Below are 9,919 nucleotides of genomic sequence, written 5' to 3' on the forward strand. Positions count from 1 at the left end.
TAGAAGTTACTTTTTGGCTTTTGTTTTTTTGGGTTTTTTTTTTGGGTAGGGTTCCTTTTTGGTACATTTTTGCTATTGTTGTATCATTGTAACAGGGTAAATAAAATGATACTATATGAAATTCTATTTCTAGAAATCTCGTCAAATTTCTGTTTTGCACTTAGTTATTTTTAAACAATTTTGCAATTATAAATGAGGGCTTTTCTATAGCTCTTACCAGGAATACTTTTGTTACCGAGTGTTTAGGGTGGCACATAAGTTTAATTAAATTTATTAAATTAAATAAGTTATTTAATAATATATCTGGAACTTTAAATATGTTTTTCACTTTAGATTGAAAAATTTCCATTTTGGTTTGCATGAGGGCACTGAATACCCCACAATCCAAAGTTTCCTTTTTCTTAATCTGATTTTTATGTAGATGTCTTCACCCCATAGTTTTCTACAGACATATCTTCAGAAGATATTTTTTGAGATATTTTTGAAATGCGGGAGGCCTCTAGACAAGCATTGAAGATATACATGAGGGAACTTAGCAATTTCACCTGTGGTAGGCTCATTCGGGCTGGGAGCTGAGTACTGTTGCTTGCCCACTCAGTGGCATGGGTGCAGAACTGGAACAGCAGAAGCCAAAAAGTGGTCAATCAAAACAAAGAACTTAGTAAGTGAAAAAAAAGGACCAAATAACAAGAAAGGCAAAATAAGTAATTTATGCACAACTTCATATTAGTAGATAGATGTTTAGCTGATTTAGCCCTAAAGGCACGTGCAACAGTTACTTGGAAAGACAAATATTCCCAACCATGAATGTCTGCTTCTTTTTCCTCTTACTGAGCTTTTACTCCTTAGCCTGATACCCTATGATATAGATTATCCCTTTGGCAAATTTGTCATCTGCCCCAGCTCCTCCCAGCAGCTGTGCACTCTCAGACTTCTTGCTGCAAGGATGAATTGGTAGGAAGAAAACCTCAGTGCTGTGCAAGCACTGCTTAACAGCCAAAGCACTGCTGTGTTATCAACCCAGTTTTAGTTGTAAATCCAAGGCACAGCAACATACCCACTGCTACAAAGAAAATGAACTCCATTCCAGACAGACCAAATACATCAATTCTGCTCTTATACCACAAGAGTTCAAAGACAGTGTGTAAGTAGGTGTTGTAACAGCTCAATGCTCCATAAGTAATATAATGACTGTTATTTCCCACTCTCAATCCTATACATCTATATGAAAGAACTTAGACATAGAAAATATGGCCTTTCAGGGAAATTCAGTGAAAGCTTGAAAGGTATAATTAGGATGTTTTATCCTCTGCATCAACATCATGATGTTTTTTGGACTTGCATTTTTTAAAAATACAAAGTCAGAATTGAGCACAAAGAGAAAATGATTCAGAAAGCTTAAGAAGACACTATAATGCATTTATTTATTGAAGGCAAAATTGAAAGGTGAGGCAAAATTGAAAGGTGAGTCAATGAACCAACTGTGAAAGATAAATCTGAAATGACACCTGTTAAACAATGATGCATAAAAAGGGTAAAAGCTGTTGGGTGGACAGAGAGAATGAGAAAAAGAAAATAGAAGTGTTTAGATGCAGAAGGACTACCATCTTTTAAGTTATTTATATGCACAATACAGACCCTCTTTGGTGGTAGGGTGTTCCAGAAAATGTGGTGTTTGAATCACAGACTTATTTAGTACATCTGAAAATATTCCCTTGTGTTTATCAGGCTCTCACAAGAGTCTGGCCTCAAAGATGATGAAGGGGATGGAGCACCTGTGTATTAGGAAACGTTGGGAGACTTGGGACTGTTCAACCTAGAGAAGCTGAGGGTCATCCCTTTGTAAGAATGGAGTGTATAAAGGTGGAGAACAGGCACTTCTCAGAGTGAAATTCTCAGTGTTTAGTGGTCAGTGACAGAATAGATAATAATGGGCTGAAACACAGGGTGTTCCACCTGAAAATCTGAAAGCTCTTACTCTCAGGGCAAGTGAGCACTGGTACAGGTTGCCCAGAGGTTGTGGAGTGTCCTTCTTTGCAGGTATTAAAACGATTAGATATATGTCTCTTCCAACCACAAAGACGCTGTGATTCAGATGAATACATAGGGCTCAACATGAGAAACTGATATTCAAGTCAATGAACTGATGCAGACTCACCTAAAAATGCACCTTAGTTTACCCAAAAATGAGGGGAAAACTCACTGTAACGCTTTACACTTTACTTCCTTTGCACCCAAGAGAAAGACAACTTAATATAACTACCTTTCATAGCAACTTCCCCGTTGTAGAAAACTACAGGTAATAAGAGACATACAACCCTGGATCATAATTTCCTTCTTTTGTTCTCTTTGCAACCTATTGAATCTAATATACTGCAGATATGGGAAGACTAGATATTCACATATTCCTCACAGGGCAATTTAGAAGGTAAAATTAAAAGTTCCTTTTGCAGCAGCACTGTAGTGCAAGTGAAAATTAAAACAGGGCATCACAGCACCCATTATTAAAAATTGCTTCCATTAAAAGATATTGCAGTTAGTTAGACTTCTGAATGAATGTGCCATCTAAGTTGATATTAGTGTTCTTAGCTCATTGTGTTCAGTCTGACCAATTTCCAGTTTGCAGACTTGGAACCCAAGCCAGTGGAATCTTTATCAAACAGCCTAAGTGTGTCTGAATTTTAAGTAGTTGACTAAAGAGATTATTTGCCTACTTTCTCCTGTCTTTCAGATTTATTTGAGAAACCAACTCCATTATGAAAAGAAATATAGGTGACATTCATGTCAAAGCTACATCTCAATATGAGGTGCACGTAGAGTCAATAAAAAGGAATAGAGAATTTTACAGTATGCTTTGTCTTCAGTAAAGACTTCCACTTTAGATTTAGTTGAATTGTAATTCAGAAATGTGTCACTTTAATGTAAAGGGAGCTGCCATTATTAGATGAGACTAAGTCACCTAATCTTTGGATGTCTAATTTGCAATAGGTTTACCCCACTCTTCTCCTGCTGGCTTTCTAACATGCCCAAGTGAAAGGTGCAGCATCTGTGTTAGGGAAATCCCATACCTGAGGGCAAGCAGGGAGAAGAAGTCATTTAGTATTGCCCTGAGGAGAGAGACTTAGGGGATTCTTGGGGAAGAAAAGATGGATATGAGAACTCTGTATGAGCTCAATGTCCACAAGGCCAACCTCATCCTGGGCTGCATCAAAAGCAGCATGGCCAGCAGGTTGAGGGAGATGATTCTCCCCCTCACGAGACCCTGCCTGGAGTGCTGCATCCAGCTCTGGGCTTCTCAACACAAGGAAGACTTGAACTTTAGAGAAGGGTTCAGGGAAGGGCCATGAAGATAGTTAGAAGGCATCTCCTGCAAGGACAGGCTGAGAGGGCTGGGGTTATACAGCATGAAGAAGCAAATGCTTCAGGGAGCCTATCTGGCAGTAACTCAAGGTGTCTTATAAAAAGGAGGGGGAGGAATCTTTGTACAAGCAGATAGTGGCAGTACAAAGGAGAATGGTTTAAACCTGAAAGAGGGCAGGTTAACATTAGATTTTATAATAAATACATGTATTTAATTTTTTAATTGCCATACTTGGTTTGTTGGTATTTTTTTTCTCCTTAGAGCACTGTGTGAATAATATCAAATTCCACTGACTTCAATGGTGGGTGAATCTGAAATATTAAGTAATGGCCCACTATCTTGTCTTATTTTTTTTTTAATAAGTACAGAAAATTAGACTGAAGAGATTAATGGTATCAAGATAAATGCTCTGTGCTGCATTAACACAGCAAATAATTTGAGCAATTTCAGGAAAAAAGTAAAGTTCTATTTATTTTTATATTAATTCTATTTTTTATAAGTAACAGCAAGCTTATTTAAAAAATATACTGCATCCACCTTAATCAATATTATTTTCCTCAGCAAATAATTTTCCTTCTGTTACCTACATAAGAATATACCTTATAATGTCAACACCTAGGTATTTTGTCTTTCTTTTGTCTTTATAAGTGGTAATAAAGCACTCTCTGAATATCCATGACTAATAGATATTCCTCCACCTTCTTAGTTTTTGAACTAACATGTTCTTGAACATTCTCAGAACTCCAGACAATTTCCTTGCACAACAAAATTTATTTTGTTAGCTTGATTCTTTGCTGCAGAGAAGCTTTTGGTGGACAGAAGCTGCTACCAAATTAACTAAATAAACAGGTATAAGAGCTTTTAAACATGTCAAACAACTGTTCAAAGATCAGAGCAACAGAGAGCATTATCCATACAGTTTAGAAGAGCTGAAGAAAGAAGAATACATGTGTATAAATAAAGAAGAAAATAGAAAATTCCAACTTACTCTTTGGCAATCAGCTTTCTTTTGTTTGTATTCTTTGGATTAAATTTCTGTTCTATTTCAATCTTCTAAAAAAAAAAAAACTTTAAAGGAAAAAACAGGCAATGCAGAGTTACATCCATAAGGAAGCTGTTTAGTTCTATCAGAACAGTCTTCATATTTTTAATTCAGTTAATGGATTCTTTATGATATTTCTCCAGAACTTTTTGCTTTCCTTCTGCTTTTTAAGCTGACGATTGAGCATTATATCATGTTCACTCTCAATTCCAAATCTACTGTTTACTTTGGTTGCAAAAAGAACCCTTTCATGTCTTGGGAAGGGAAAAGAAAAGAATATTTAGCAGTCATCTAAACGCAGGGTGAGCATAAAGAATTGCATTTACTCCAAAGATTGCAACGAGCTGGCACATGAGCAAAAACAGCAGAGACATTCTTACATTTCCATTTTAAAATCGTGGAATCACAGAATATCCTGAGTTTGAAGGGATCCACAAGGATAATGAAAGTCCTACTCTTGGCCCTGCACAGGACCATCCCTGAGAGTCGCTTCATGTGTCTGAGAGCAACATCCAAACACATCTTGAATTCAGGCTTGGTGCTGTGATCACTCTCCTGAACCTTTTCCCAAATGTTTCTGTCGTAAAACAGTGCAGCTTTTTTTTAAGTCAGCTCATAAAGCTCCCCTTTAGCCTATTTAGATTTAACTTTCTGTAGTAATTCATGAAGAATAAAATGAATATTTATATAAGTTATTTTTTGTCTCACAATTCAGTGCACTCTCATTTCAATAATTTGTATCAGTTTCCATTGTTTTCAGGCAGTTTATGAAATTCAAAACTGGTCCCAAAGAGAGTCTATATAACCTCATGTAAACAGCTTTTAAATCCACATAAAATTTATCACTTATTTGTTTATTTTCATTCAAAAAAAGTAAAAATTATTCCGATTTCAATGGAAAACTTCAGAGCAAACTGAATAAGGGTGATTCTATTTCTGACACTTCCTGGTTTTTAATATATGGAGTGTCTAATTCTAAGACCAATTAAATTATTCCATACCATGGGGTTGTCTAGCACACCTGCTTAATGCTCTGCAAAGAAACATGTAATTGACCTGTCCTTAACATGGGTCTGCTTGCATTCCCTCGGGAGATTTGGAGTTAGTTCCTTTCTTTACCAGGTGGCTGCTAAGAAAACAAGGATAGAGAAAGCACTTTTGCACTGGTGGTGGCTGTTAGGTGATGCCATTCGCTTCTGTTGAAGCTATTGCATTTTTTACATTGAACATTCACTGGGATGCAGTGAGAATGAGAAAGAAATGGATCCTAATTTCTCAGACAGGTTGCATGCTTACATAAATGCTTTGAATACAAGGCACCAAGAACACTCAATGCAGTAAATGCTAGATTTACCAAATTGTTGAGCAGCTAAATACTTTGGGCATCCAGTCATGTTCCTAGTGGCTCTGTAAGAACTTAATTACTCAAGAAAACAAAAAATTGAGCAATTTCTGTAGAAAGACCTGAGTGCCCCTTCCTCACAGTCCTGAATAACTTTTAGCCATGATGCATTTTCAAATACAAAAAAGTAGAGTGGCTTTATGATTCATTGACTACTTATACCCTAGCTAGGAATCTCCTTTCCAAATGGGAAGAAAGTAGATTTGCCAGCACAAAACAAAGGAGGAAAACTTGTAAGAATGAAGAATAAATATCCATGTTCCTTATTGCATATTAACTATATTGGGTAGTATTTTATAGATACAATTAATGTTTAGTAGCTAAAATGTTTAGATATTTAGTTTTTCTCATGCAGTTTCAGCATTTTCTTTTCATACCAGAAATTTCAGTGGATAGATAGACAATAAACCCCAGAATTTCTTTTTGCATATCTACTAATTACAGCACTTTCAGACACATATTTTACAAGTCTAAGTTTTATTTTTCTAAACAACTTTTGCTCCTTAGTTATTAGAAGTGAAAGTGATAGTCATAACCCACCACTGACATAAATGTAAAAACGCATTTTTTGCTGTGGAAATGAATGGGTTTAAATTCATGGCATTGAGTATGACATTTTTCTGCTCTTTGAAAAACAGTAAGATTTATTAGATAATTTTTCCTTTGCTTACAATGCTTTATATGTGTTTAAAATGCAGATAATAAAAGCAGTGCATATACTTAGCAAAATCTGATAAATAAAACAAAAGCTCCACCAAGAGTATGAGTGAAGCAGTATAAAAATTTGAAAGGGTATCATAACAACATTGATAAAGGTTCATTAATTGTTTGTCCTACCGTACTAAGTCATAGACCAACTGACAAGCATATACATAAAAAGAAGACATCTATGAATTGCAACAGTTTAGTTCAGTATGAGAGCACTTTTTGAAATAAATGAGGTAGCAAATAATATGTAGAATAATGAATATGCAACAGCTCTAAACAAAAATTCATAACAAAGCCACAATGATATAATAGCCTGAAAACTTCCTATTATGTAGACCATATTTATAAATCAAATGGAGTCCTACAGCACCAAGAACCATGGATGGTAATTTGCTTGAAGAATAAAATCCACATATAGAATATTGTTTATCATGCTAAAAAAAATTTTGACTATGATGAGTTCAAAGGTAAACTGTAAGTATCACTCTCATCTGATTTTATCCCTGTGGTTAACATTAAAAATGCAAAATAATTCCAGAAGAATTGGAAGAAATGGCAGAAGAAACTAGAAAAACCTGAGTTTTGACTATCTATCTAGGTCTCTTCTATCACATATTAGCACAACAATTTTTCTTACCATTCAGGCCAATGGAACATATAGATAGTCCATTGTTTATTGTACTACCCAGAAAACAAAAGGGATCATCTTTATCTCCCACATTAATTTATCACAGGGGAAGACATCTTCTTAAACTTATGGAGTATTTTTAGTTTCTGGAAGACTGTTTAAAATTTTTGAAAATAATTTTGTCTGCCTTCTAGGACGAAAGAACTGCCTGGATGGATGAGAGGAGAATAGTTGATATTGTCTACCTTGACTTCAGCCAGGCTTGTATGTCTGCCTCTTAAAATACCCTCATAGACAAAGTCAGGAAGTGTGCACTGGATGAGTGGACAGTGAGGTGGATTGAGAACTGGTTCAACAGCAGATCCCAAAGGGTTTTTATTGGTGACACGGAGTTCAGATGGAGGCCAGTCACTAGTGGGGTCCCTCAAGATTCAATACTGGGCCCAGTCCTGTTTGACTTTCCCATCAATGGCTTGGATGAAGAGACAGATGCCTCCTCAGCAAGTTCACTGATGACACAAAGCTAGGAGGAATGGCCCAGAGAGCTGTGCAGCCCTTCAAAGGGATCTTGACAGGGTGGAGAGATGGGCAGAGAAGAGCTGTCTGAAATTCAACAAAGGCAGGATCCTGTACCTGGAGAAGAACAACCCCACAGTACAGGCTGAGGGCTGACATGATGGAAAACAAGTCTTCAGAGAAGGACCTTGAGGTCCTAGTGGACAACAATCCATCCATGAGCCAGCAGAGTGCCCTGGTGGCCAAGGAGGCCAAAGGTATCCTGGGGTGCATTAGGAAGAGCATTGCCAGCAGGTCAAGGGAGGTGATCCTGCCCCTCTGCTCAGCCCTGGTGAGGCCATGTCTGGAGTGCTGTGTCCAGTTCTGGGCTCCTCAGGACAAGGGAGACATGGAGCTCCTGGAGCAGGTCCAGCAGAGGGCTGCAGGGCTGCTTAGAGACTGGAGCATCTTTCCTACAAGGAAATGCTGAGGGGTTTGGGCCAGTTTAGTCTTGAGCAGAGATGACTAAGAGCACACCTCTTTAAGGTCTAAAAGTATCTGAAGGGAGGGTATCCAGAGAATGGAGCCAGGTTCTTCCCAGTGGTGCAAAGCAATAAGACAAGAGGCAGAAAGTGATGCACTGGAAGTTCCACCTGAATATAAGAAAGAACTTCTTCACTGTGCAAGTGACTGAATCCTGAAACAGATTTCTCAGAGAAGTTGTGGAGTCTCTCTCACTGGAGATATTTAAGAGCCATGTGGACACAGTACTATGCCATGTGCTCTAGGACAATCCTGCTGGAGCAGGGACATTGGACCAGATGACCTCCAGTGGTCCCTTCCAACCTGACCCATTCTGTTATTCTGAAATGGTGATGGAAATAGTACTAGTTGACTCTGAGCTGATACACATGGTGTTAACTGGTTAGAGAAGAGCAAAAGATAAACTCAAGGGACTGAAACAGATTCTGAGGAGCTGTTAACATATCATGAGGACAGGGTCACTGGAAATCTAAATATAGCCTCCCAAAGTACAGGGCAATTGTTATTGAACCATGCATACAATATCATGGGTGCTGATAAAATAATTAGTCAATTAGTAGAAGTCACAAATGTGCCAGGTAGAAAGAGAAAATCTAAAGGAAGTGGCCAGTTTTGGCATGTCTTTGTTTTCACCTGGTCTCATCTTTTCCCTCATGAGAAAAAGATGTTTTGGCTTAGAGTGAGCAGCAAGGTCCTTCAAATACCTCTTGTCAAGAGACAGTAAGTGAAAAAAAGGTCTTATCAGTATTGGTCCTTTATGTGGGGAGGAAAGATGCATTTTTTTCCCCTATTATTTTATCAAGCATCTAGTAGGGATGTCCTATTCCAGACAAGCTGTGTGGGATTAACTTCGAATAAAGAAAATAAAGATCTACACTCTTCATATCAGGCCCCTAGTGAAAAAAAAATAGCAATGATATAAAATAAATACAATGCAACTGATCTCTTTCAGGTAGCTACTTTAAGATTACAGGAATGATGTCCAAGAGCAGCCTATTTCTCTGCAATGAGATGAGACTAACTCAAATGTAGAGTTCTACAATTTAGATCTGTCATTAGCTAAATATAAATGAACGTTGAGATATACAGTCAAATAAATAGAGCATGTATATATATACACATAATAGTATGTTTCAAGGTAAAATATCCACCTTTTTTCTTGTTTTGCATGAAAAAAGGAAGCACTCAAGTCCCCACTTCTTTCATTTTCTCTAATCAGATCATTTTTGGAACAAATTCTGTCACTTAGGTTAATGAAATACAGAGATCTAACATCCTAAGTATTCTGCAAGTCCTTATAAATACAACAAGTAGGAAATGGCATTGTATAATTTTTTCTTTTATCAGAAATTGTGTATGCTGAAGAAAAACTTAGGTTCTAAAAATGCTTCCTTCTGCAAACCTGCTAAAAAAAAAAAGTATTTCCTGATAAACTAGCAAAGGATTAGCCTGCTGTCACAGAAATTGGAAATAACAAGTGCTGTAAGTTACTGTACTTAAATCATTTGCAGATCACAATGATTTTGAAACTTTGTAGTCAAAGTTGGCTCTGGGCACCCTGCTGCTTCAGGCAATCTTCAGCATTCCACATTTTTAGCTGTCTCATTTAGTTTTATTTTTTTGACTATATTTCTGATTTTTTTCCCAACCAATTAAAACTGGCGTGTTTTCTATGAAGTTTTTTTCTTTTTTTCTCTTTTCTTTTGTCTGCTTGTCTGATAATAGGTTCTTCTGTTAAAA

This window comes from Molothrus aeneus, chromosome 2, assembly GCF_037042795.1.
Source record: "Molothrus aeneus isolate 106 chromosome 2, BPBGC_Maene_1.0, whole genome shotgun sequence".
NCBI classification, from domain to species: Eukaryota; Metazoa; Chordata; class Aves; order Passeriformes; family Icteridae; genus Molothrus; species Molothrus aeneus.